The sequence below is a fragment of the Diabrotica virgifera genome, chromosome 9 (genome assembly GCF_917563875.1).
Source record: "Diabrotica virgifera virgifera chromosome 9, PGI_DIABVI_V3a".
In the NCBI taxonomy this organism is placed as follows: Eukaryota; Metazoa; Arthropoda; class Insecta; order Coleoptera; family Chrysomelidae; genus Diabrotica; species Diabrotica virgifera.
In genome coordinates this window covers 128,284,820-128,294,503 of record NC_065451.1, presented here as the reverse complement: position 1 = coordinate 128,294,503, position 9,684 = coordinate 128,284,820, and the positions used below count along the sequence as shown (strand labels likewise).

The following is a 9,684-nucleotide window of genomic DNA, read 5'->3' as shown; positions in this document are numbered from 1 at the left end:
TTTCGTCTATGCTTATAGACTTCATCAGAGTAACTAAAAAATATAGAACAAACAATGACTGATGGAACTTACTATAAATTATAACAAAACTCACCCAAATAATAGCAAAATACTCAGGGATTTGGGTGGAAGACAAAGAAACTAGTAACAATGTACATTAGGGTGGAGTGAAAACTGGCTCGAAAAAAAAAGTCCTTAAATCAATTGACCTATATGTGGAAAAGTTGCCTAATATAATGGTCTATTCTAGAAAAAAAAAGTGGCTTAAAATATTGCCATCTTCTACTGCCCATTTGACCGTGAAATTTAAAAAATTGAAGATAAATATTTTTTAAAGCCGTCATGCAGCTCTTCGCTTATTTCCATAAAAAATTCGTAATTTTTTATGGAAATAACCCAGAACTCACCGCGTGGAGGTAGCTGCATATCGAGTTCCACCGCCCTCTCACCCTTATTTGTACTTTTGTGATTAATTTTCATTAAAAACTTGAAGATATTGACTTTTTGTCTCGAATACTGGCAAACTAGCTCTAGAAGCAATTCGTGCCCTTATAAATCCATCCCTTGCTGTATTTCCACATACAGCAACTGCCGCTTCTGTTACTAATTTGATGCACCTTTCCACTGCTTGCGTGTGGCATGGATATTTTAGAATTTCAATTTCAGCTGGAACATCTAAAATCATTTCTTCTAGTTCTTCATTGGAAATACATTTTGTCAGGGGAGGTTCTGTTATTGTTGTCGACTGCCAGTCAATCATATCGATGTAGTCTTCAGCATAAAAATTTAAAGGTGGCAATTTGAATTCCCGTATTTCTTGTTGGTTTGCTGTTTTCCTACACTTCAATAATCTTCTAAGGCCTAATTCTCTCACTGTTTTGCGACTGTCAGCCAACATAGCCAATAATACATTTTCAGGATGACCGAAATAGCCATTCCTTTGAATTACTGGATCTATGATTTTTCTCAAATCTTCTGGTAAAAATCTTGATTTTTCAATCATACCAAATAGATGCTTGCTCCCGTGTCGACATGATGGTTGCATTTTGATTGCAAACCATGTGGTGGCATATACTTTCATAACATATTCTGTTAGAATAGTTAGATTTTGTGATGGTTTCGCTGTGGAGACATATAATCGTAAAATCCGGTTTGCGGTCGTAAGCCATCTGGAATGAGCCATTTTTCCGGGGTTCCTTTTTGACAAGTTCAAAGAGATGTTACCTTTTGAAATGGCATTACAAATTTCGTATAAGTATTGTTGGTCGGTGCTAAGTTGATCAGCACTAATTTCAGGCAAAGTAATTTCTATCCTTTTAAAATTTGTAGGTTGTAAAGTTTCACATTTTTCTAATTGCTTTCCTATCTCGCCACCAAATCCTTTTGGGCCAGTTGTTTTTCCGTCCAAATGTTGCAGCAAATGTCTTAAAGGTAGTTCGTTTGCGTGCAATAGGCAAACAAACCATTGTAGGGACCGATTCATCGAAAGCTCAAGCTGTCTAATAATTCCATTCTTATTACCAGTATTTACTGCTGTACCATCACAACCTATAGCCTGCAAATTTGAAACGTCAAAAGTATGCTCCAAAAATTCTAGAATGCTCTTTTTTATACTTTGCGAATTGCCAGATGCAGGAGTCAAATGACCAATATATTTGGATCCTGGTTCTGAAACTAGGACTATATGCTCCTCAATCTTCGTTTTCTTGGACAAACTTCCTTCTTCACTAGTTTGAACTAACGTTTGGTCTTTTCTTCCATCAAAATATATTCCATATACCAATTCAGAACCTTCTTCTTTATCTTTTCTCTTGAGCTCAAATCGAGCTTTTGCCCTTTCTCTACGAATTTTGCTGCGGTCGACAATTTTTGATGAATCTTCTGTAGTAATTATTCCTACATCTTTTAACACTGCACTAACAAGAATTGCTGCCGTCCTATCTGAAACACCCGTTATGTCACATGCCTGTGCTACACTGGGTAGTTTTATTCTCATCTGAGAAGTTGAAGGAGTATCGACCTTGTCTTCTAATTTAATGACATTTTCTTCTGATGAACTGTTGTTTGAAGTCTCCTCTTCTAGAATAGATGACACTGACTGGTATGCTCTGCCAATTAAAGATTCATTGTATGGATCATCATATTCATCATGCCTGATTCTCCTTTCCTCGGTTTTACTTTTACGCTTCCATCTCTTTTCGAGTACTTTTGTAGTTTTTTGATCAACTCTACCGATTACCATTTTACGCGAAGTTCTTTGGTCGGTTAGAAATTCACGTTCAAGTACAGGCACTTTTATTGTACAAGAACAGCTTAAAAAGTGAAACAGAAACAACCTGTTTTGAATTATTAAGTTTACCGTCCTTTTTTAGCCGTTTCATTATATTACGATATTTACCGTGGTATTCTCGAATTTTATGTAATATTTGTTGGTCTGATACAACACAAATGGAACTTTTCTGCCACAAGTTTTTCAAGTCTTTTATTAAACGAGAACAGACATCATCAGCGAAACTAGGTCTTTGTTTACTTTGTTGTACAACAATTTCTTGTCGACGATATAAGTAACATTTAATAATATCCGCGTAGGTCGGCAACACATTGTTCTTAAATGGTTTTGGTACACCAAACACAGGGCACAATGAATCACGTCGCGTAAAAGACATTTTTTACATACGTTAAGTGCTCTAATGCTGCCAAACAACTAAAATATTTCAACAACATCAGCGGGGGCAGACGATACATAGGTCCACGACCACAACCGATTTATTGCGACGGAGTTCGTGGAATCCTCTTAGCCTCGTTGGTCAAAGAGCATGTAGTATTGTTTCAAGGTCATTATATTGAGTTGCTATTTGGTTCTAGGAATGTTTTGTAATACCTTATTTACGTAATTATCCAGTAATAATTATTCATAAGATATTAGTGACAATAATAAGATATTATATATATATTTTTAAATATAGGGAAAATTTCAATTTTCAAAGCGGTTTGGGCAGTAGAAGTTTTAAGTTGATTGACCTGAGATTTTTTTTGGTGAATACTGGTAGTAAAAGGCAACTTTTCTAAACATAGGCTTTAGGGAATTATGAAAAAAAAAATTTCGCTCCACCCTAATGTACATGTATATACACAACATATTTTTAAAATTCATAATAGATCTAAGTATATACAAACAACACCTAACCAACAATTTTATTCGAAATACATGGTTGTTTAAAACGATATAATTAATTAGCAATTACCAACGGTGTAATGACACTAGTTCTATGAAATAGCGGGATAATTTAAAATACATATTATGAAAACGATAAATAGTACAATGTTACAAACAATTAAACGTAAATATTACAAACAAATAAATAACATTAGATTTAAAAGATTAAAAATTTCAAAACAGGTAAATAAAAACTTAAAATTATTATTAAAACAGCGCTGATAAGGCCAACAAAAATGCAGATAACAACATTTTTTAATTATAATGAGATATGGTATTTTTATGTTAGATTTTGTGTTTTGGAACTATATTACAATAGTTAAAAATCTAAACTATATCACTCACATATATGGCCGGCAATTTTTTGGTTCCCGAAATATTTTGTTTAAGCAGGAACGTATAGATGGTGCTTAAATTATCCACATCCTTTTTGTGATTGATGGAATTTTTGGCGTTGTAAATGTAACACATCTCAAGTATTTTTCGCTGGAAATCTTTATCAGATGCATCTAAGATGAATGCATCATTATAAAGAACTCTGTGGTCTTTACTATTGACATGAATGCTGAGACTTGTAGATTGCGGTTTAAGTTTGCAATCACTTTTATGAAGGGACATGTAACATTGTTTGTAACATTGTACTATTTATCGTTTTCATAATATGTATTTTAAATTATCCCGCTATTTCATAGAACTAGTGTCATTACACCGTTGGTAATTGCTAATTAATTATATCGTTTTAAACAACCATGTATTTCGAATAAAATTGTTGGTTAGGTGTTGTTTGTATATACTTAGATCTATTATGAATTTTAAAAATATGTTGTGTATATACATGTACATTGTTACTAGTTTCTTTGTCTTCCACCCAAATCCCTGAGTATTTTGCTATTATTTGGGTGAGTTTTGTTATAATTTATAGTAAGTTCCATCAGTCATTGTTTGTTCTATATTTTTTAGTTACTCTGATGAAGTCTATAAGCATAGACGAAAGCTTAGACCATTAATAAAAAGGCACATCCTACGAAGCACCCGAGTTTTATTTTGCTTCCTCAGTAATAAAAAGGGTATCTCCCAGTGTTATCTCTTCCTTCTAAGAATATTTACTAGTACCCGTTATCCTCTTTTGGTTATATATATATATATATATATATATATATATATATATATATATATATATATATATATATATATATATATATAGTTCTTAAACATTGGAATGTTGAAAGTATATACATACTCAAAGTGTATGGTTTATCCAAATCAAAACGATGGTAGTTTTGTATGTCTTCCATTGTTACACAAATAAATGAGCAGTAGAACATTTTTTTATGTAATCGGTTGAATTATGGGCAAGTATTTAATAAAGTACATCCTTTTTTAATATTAAAATGCATATACAGTGATGAGCGCACTAATAACCGGCAAAATAAAGCAATAGATGGAAAACTTATTAAGTTGTGAGATAAAAAGAGGTGAATCTAGTGGAGATGTTAAATTTAGCGATAGTAACTTATAGATTGACATTATATTGATTGTTTCCCACCTTTAGACGTATCGGACGATTTTAAAAAATGCCACTGTCACAGTGACAATTTTAGTTGACATACTCCTCTCATACGTCTAAAGGTGGGAAACAATCCATATAATGTCAATTTATATGTTACCATCGCTAAATTTAATAACTCTACTAGTTTTATTTCTTTTTATCTCACAATTTAATATGTTTTCCATGTTTTGCGCTATTTTGCCGGTTATTAGCGCGCTCATCACTATATAAACGTGTCAGAAGTTCAAAATTTATATTAATAATAATAATAGTCTCCCGTTTTATACCGCACGCGGCTTTGGGAGTATAGCAGGGTAGTCTGCTATATCTAGCGCCTACGGTATACAAGGAAGGTAACAGGGCCAGTGCTACGCTTCAACCGCCTATTATTACCCCTGGTTTTACCCAAGGTACTCAGTTTATTCAGGCTGAGTCGACCTGGGGCCTATAGACATTTTAAAAATGTCTAGTTGTTCTTGCCGGCGGTAGGATTTGCACTCCGGACCACCGGCATGCAAGGCAAGCACACTACCACCTGCGTTACGCCGGCCCATTAATTTTATATTGTTATTAAATTATATTATTGTTATTAAATTTATATTGATACTTTTATTAAAAAGACAATAATTACAAAAAAATAAATACAAGGAATCCACACTAGTTACAATTTTTTAAAACCCTGCCGGTATATGGCGATTTCATTTGTTAAAATCACTCGTAGATGTAGATAAAGTACTTATGTTCAATATTTCCTGACGGTTATTGTAAGTTCATTTATAAAAAAACTCTTGTGTTTTGGTCAACTAAATTTATTTTAAAGGTTTTAAACATTACGTACATTTCAGCTTTTTTCGCCACTTTCAAATGCTATTTTTTTTAACAAAACAACCGAGACTTATATGTAGTAAACATTCTCATTCCATTGTTCAGAACTTTTTCTTATGTAGGGTAATAGATTAGTTGCTGTTGTTAGTTATACTGAAATATGACTGAAATAAACAGTGCTCAACTTGTAGGTATCTTGTTTTTTATATATAGTGGGAGGGTTTGTCTTTAGTTAATAAAAATATATTGCACTTAATAATTTTGTCTCTTCCTCTCACATAAAAGTCAAATACATAATGTTTATTTCAAATTTCAAATAAATGTGTCAGCATCATGTATGTGGTTTTATTTACACAATAATTTTGTCCTTTTTTAAATTATTTATACAGTGGAACCCCGATAACCCGGACCGATTTTCAGCAGACAAAACACACATTTTTTTACTTTGACTGAGTTTTTTACCAAGAAATTTTTTTTTTAGAACATACACCTGTTTGCCGTTTTGACCCAAATTTTCAATAACCTCTATAGACTTTGCTTGGTTATTTCAAAAATATTGTGGCAATACAGAAACACCTAGTTGGTATGGTTACATGGAGCTTCGTACGCCAGTTAAAAAGTTTAGTATGTCTAGAATAATTCCATAGAACATTTAAGGATCCTCCTTTCCAATACGGTACAATTTTAGCGGTACTAATAGATACCAGTAAGCAAACACAAGCAAATGGGCAAGAAAATACCTGTATAACTTTTGATCAGCCACTTTACTGGAAAGCGTTAGAAATAATTAAATCGATTGATCCTTCTAAAGATCCTTACAACTTGCATAAAATTGTTTTGAGATTGGGACGTTTTCATACTTTCATGAGTTATTTAGGTTCAATTGGTTACATTATGAGAAGTAGTGATGATTTTTTTTACAATATACCCCGAAAATTCTGTTAAAAAATGTTAATTGGTCACGTTTTTTCAAGAGCAATGATAGCTCACATTGTACTTCAAGCTGCGATAATCAATATTATGTATATTCAAAAGTTGCGATTTTTGTGACGAAGATCTATTTTTTATGGACACTTTAGAAAAATCTTAAGATGATAATTTTAAATTATTAAACTCGAATAATTTTAGAAAAATTAAAGATATCTTTACAAAAAATTTGAAAAATTGAAAGAATATTGACCAACTACTTACGTGGAAAACGTGGACCTAATGAAATAGGGCCATGTCTCTTAAAATATCTGCAACGAAAATTCGAAGAATACGAGGGAAATAATTTAGAAATTGTATTTTATTCGGATAATTGTTTGGGGCAGCAGAAAAACAAATTTGTATTAGCAGATTACTTTTATGCATTAGCCAATTACTGTAAAATAAAATCAATTACTCATAAGTACCTGTTTACTGGACACACTCAAAATGAAGGAGATAATGTCCACTCCCTCATAGAAACAAATATAAAAAGAAGTCTTAAATCAGGGCCAATTTCAACACCAGATCAGTACGTAACATTAGTGCAAACGGCAAGGAGAACTGGAGAAGCTTTGGCAGTAGTGGAAATGAGTTATGATGATTTTTTCAATATAAAAAAGTTAACTTTGCAAACCTCCTTTAATTTTACCAAAGACTCTTTAAATGATACTGTAAAGTTTAGTGAAGCATGCGTGTTTAAAGTTAAAACAGATAATTTGGACCAATTTTACTATAAGACGTCATTCGGTTAGTCTGAATATAGAGCTGTAAATATTAAACCAAGAAAAAAGAATTTTAGAACCAATGGAATTATTGCGAACCAATGCTATTAAACAGTGCCATGCACATTTTCACAACCGTCTCAAACCCTATTGTAACGGTATAATATTTTCGCTAAGAAATTTTAGACATTCCCCTCTAGTGTATACAACCAGCTCTACCTTTATACGTAAATGATAACGCCAACACTTAATAAAATTGTTGAATTAGGTGTACTTACTTGACATAATATTCGAAACACGACCTCTTTGGTGGCGCATGTGTTTCGTTTTGATTTTCTTTTTCTCTCTAAGGCGATGGTGCGCGATTTTTGACAAACGAGTCGTTGTTAGGTGTGGTTATTTGCCTAGACTGGTCATCCGAGCTTTTACCAAAAATTGCGTGGAGAAAATTACCTTAAGGTGATCAACTATATTTTTGGTGGATTTTCCCTACTAATTGGTGTTTAAAGTGATAAGATTCTTGAGGAAGTTATATTAATATTGAATGGGGAAAAACTGATTATAATTCGGATTAATTTGCTCCAAACCGGACTAGTTACAAAACGATTACACTAAAGGAGAAAAGAAAATAAGTAGCGAAATTAGTTTTCACCCTGTATTGGAAGGATAGCAGGTATGTCGTTGTTCTTTTGTTATTTTGTAGCTGTAGGTTAATAATAAAAAGAGTCAAATTCGTTTGCTTGTCAACTTTTTTACTGTAGGTGTAAAAAGGTTGATTTGACAAAAAGTAGCGACGTTTAAAATAATAACTTTAAAACGTATTTTAAATTTAAGCTGCAGATTTTGGTAATATGATATACAGGGTGTCCCGAAAAGATTGGTCATAAATTATACCACACATTCTGGGCTCAAAAATAGTTCGGTTGAACCTAACTTACCTTAGTACAAATGTGCTCATAAAAAAAGTTAAAGCCCTTTGAAATTACAAAATGAAAATCGATTTTTTCAATATATCGAAAACTATTAGATATTTTTTATTGAAAATGGACATGTATCATTCTTATGGCAGGAACATCTTAAAACAAAATTATAGTTAAATTTGTCCACCCCACAGAATTTTATGGGGGTTTTGTTTCCTTAAACCCCCCAAACTTTTGCGTACCTTCCGATTAATTCATTGTTGTGGTACCATCAGTTAAACACAACGTTTTTAAAACTTTTTTGCCTCTTAGTATTTTTTCGATAAGTAAGTTTTTATCGAGATGCGGCTTCTTTTTTAATATATTTACATAAAAATTTTATGGGGGTTTTGTTCCTTTAAACCCCCCAAATGTTTGTTTACGTTCCAATTAAACTATTATTGTGGTACCATTAGTTAATCACAGTGTTTTTAAAACTTTTTTGCCTCTTAGTCTTTTTTTGATGACACCTTTTATCGAGATGTGGCTTCTTTTTCAAAATATACCTAAAAATGTAAATTATAAATAAATTTTCAGATTATTAACAGGTGTCTATAATCGTACTTAACCATATACAAATATGTGGTGGATTCGACAAATATTCAAAATATCTCGATAAACACTGGCTTATCAAAAAAGTACTAAGAGGCAAAAAAGTTTTAAAAATAATGTGTTTACCTAATAGTGCAACAATATTAATGTAATTGGAACGTACACAAAAGTTTGAGGGGTTTAAGGGAACAAAATCCCCATAAAATTTTTATGGGGTGCACAAATTTCACTTTACTTTTTTTTTGAGATGTTGCTACTATAAGAATACCACATGTCCATTTTCAATAAAACATCTCAAAGAGTTTTTGATATATAAAAAAAAGATTTTCAGTTTGTAACTTCAAAGGGCTGTAACTTTTTTTGTGTGCACTATTGTATATAGGTAAGTGAGGTTCAATCAACTTATTTTTGACCCCAGAATCTGTGGTATAATTTATGACCAAACTTTTCGGGACACCCTGTATATATACTCACATCCAAACTTATATGGAATCACCTGATATTTCTTATTATTTCGGGCGAATTTAAAAAAAACGAACGTACGAAGTCAAACAATATTTATTTTAAAGCAATTTAATAACAAATACATAACAATTAAATAAAACAATAACTTATTTAACAAAAAAAACTGAAAGTAGTTGTTTTAAAGTCAATAGCACACAAAATTTCAATGTAAAACGAATAATGTTTAACTTGTTTTTATTTATTTTTTTGTATTTTGTGGTAGTCAGTGTTATCACCTCTAGTCCTTATGCAAGCTTCAGTTTGCGTGGGCACGCTCCTAATCAAATTATCAACATTTTGTTGTGGTAGGTCGCTCCATCCTTTAAAAGCAGCTTGTACTAGCCGTGCGGTGTTATGTGGATTATCCGGGCGAGCTCTAATTTTTCT

General features: G+C 32.2%; 1 long non-coding RNA gene across 1 annotated transcript; it reads left to right on the top strand.

Annotated features, from left to right (window-relative positions):
- Positions 1–3,898: 3,898 nt before the first annotated feature.
- LOC126892689 (uncharacterized) lies at positions 3,899–4,245 on the top strand. The gene is made up of 2 exons (XR_007700971.1): positions 3,899–4,116; positions 4,178–4,245. It is a non-coding gene; the product is annotated as an uncharacterized LOC126892689 (long non-coding RNA).
- The last annotated feature ends 5,439 nt before the right edge of the window (positions 4,246–9,684 follow it).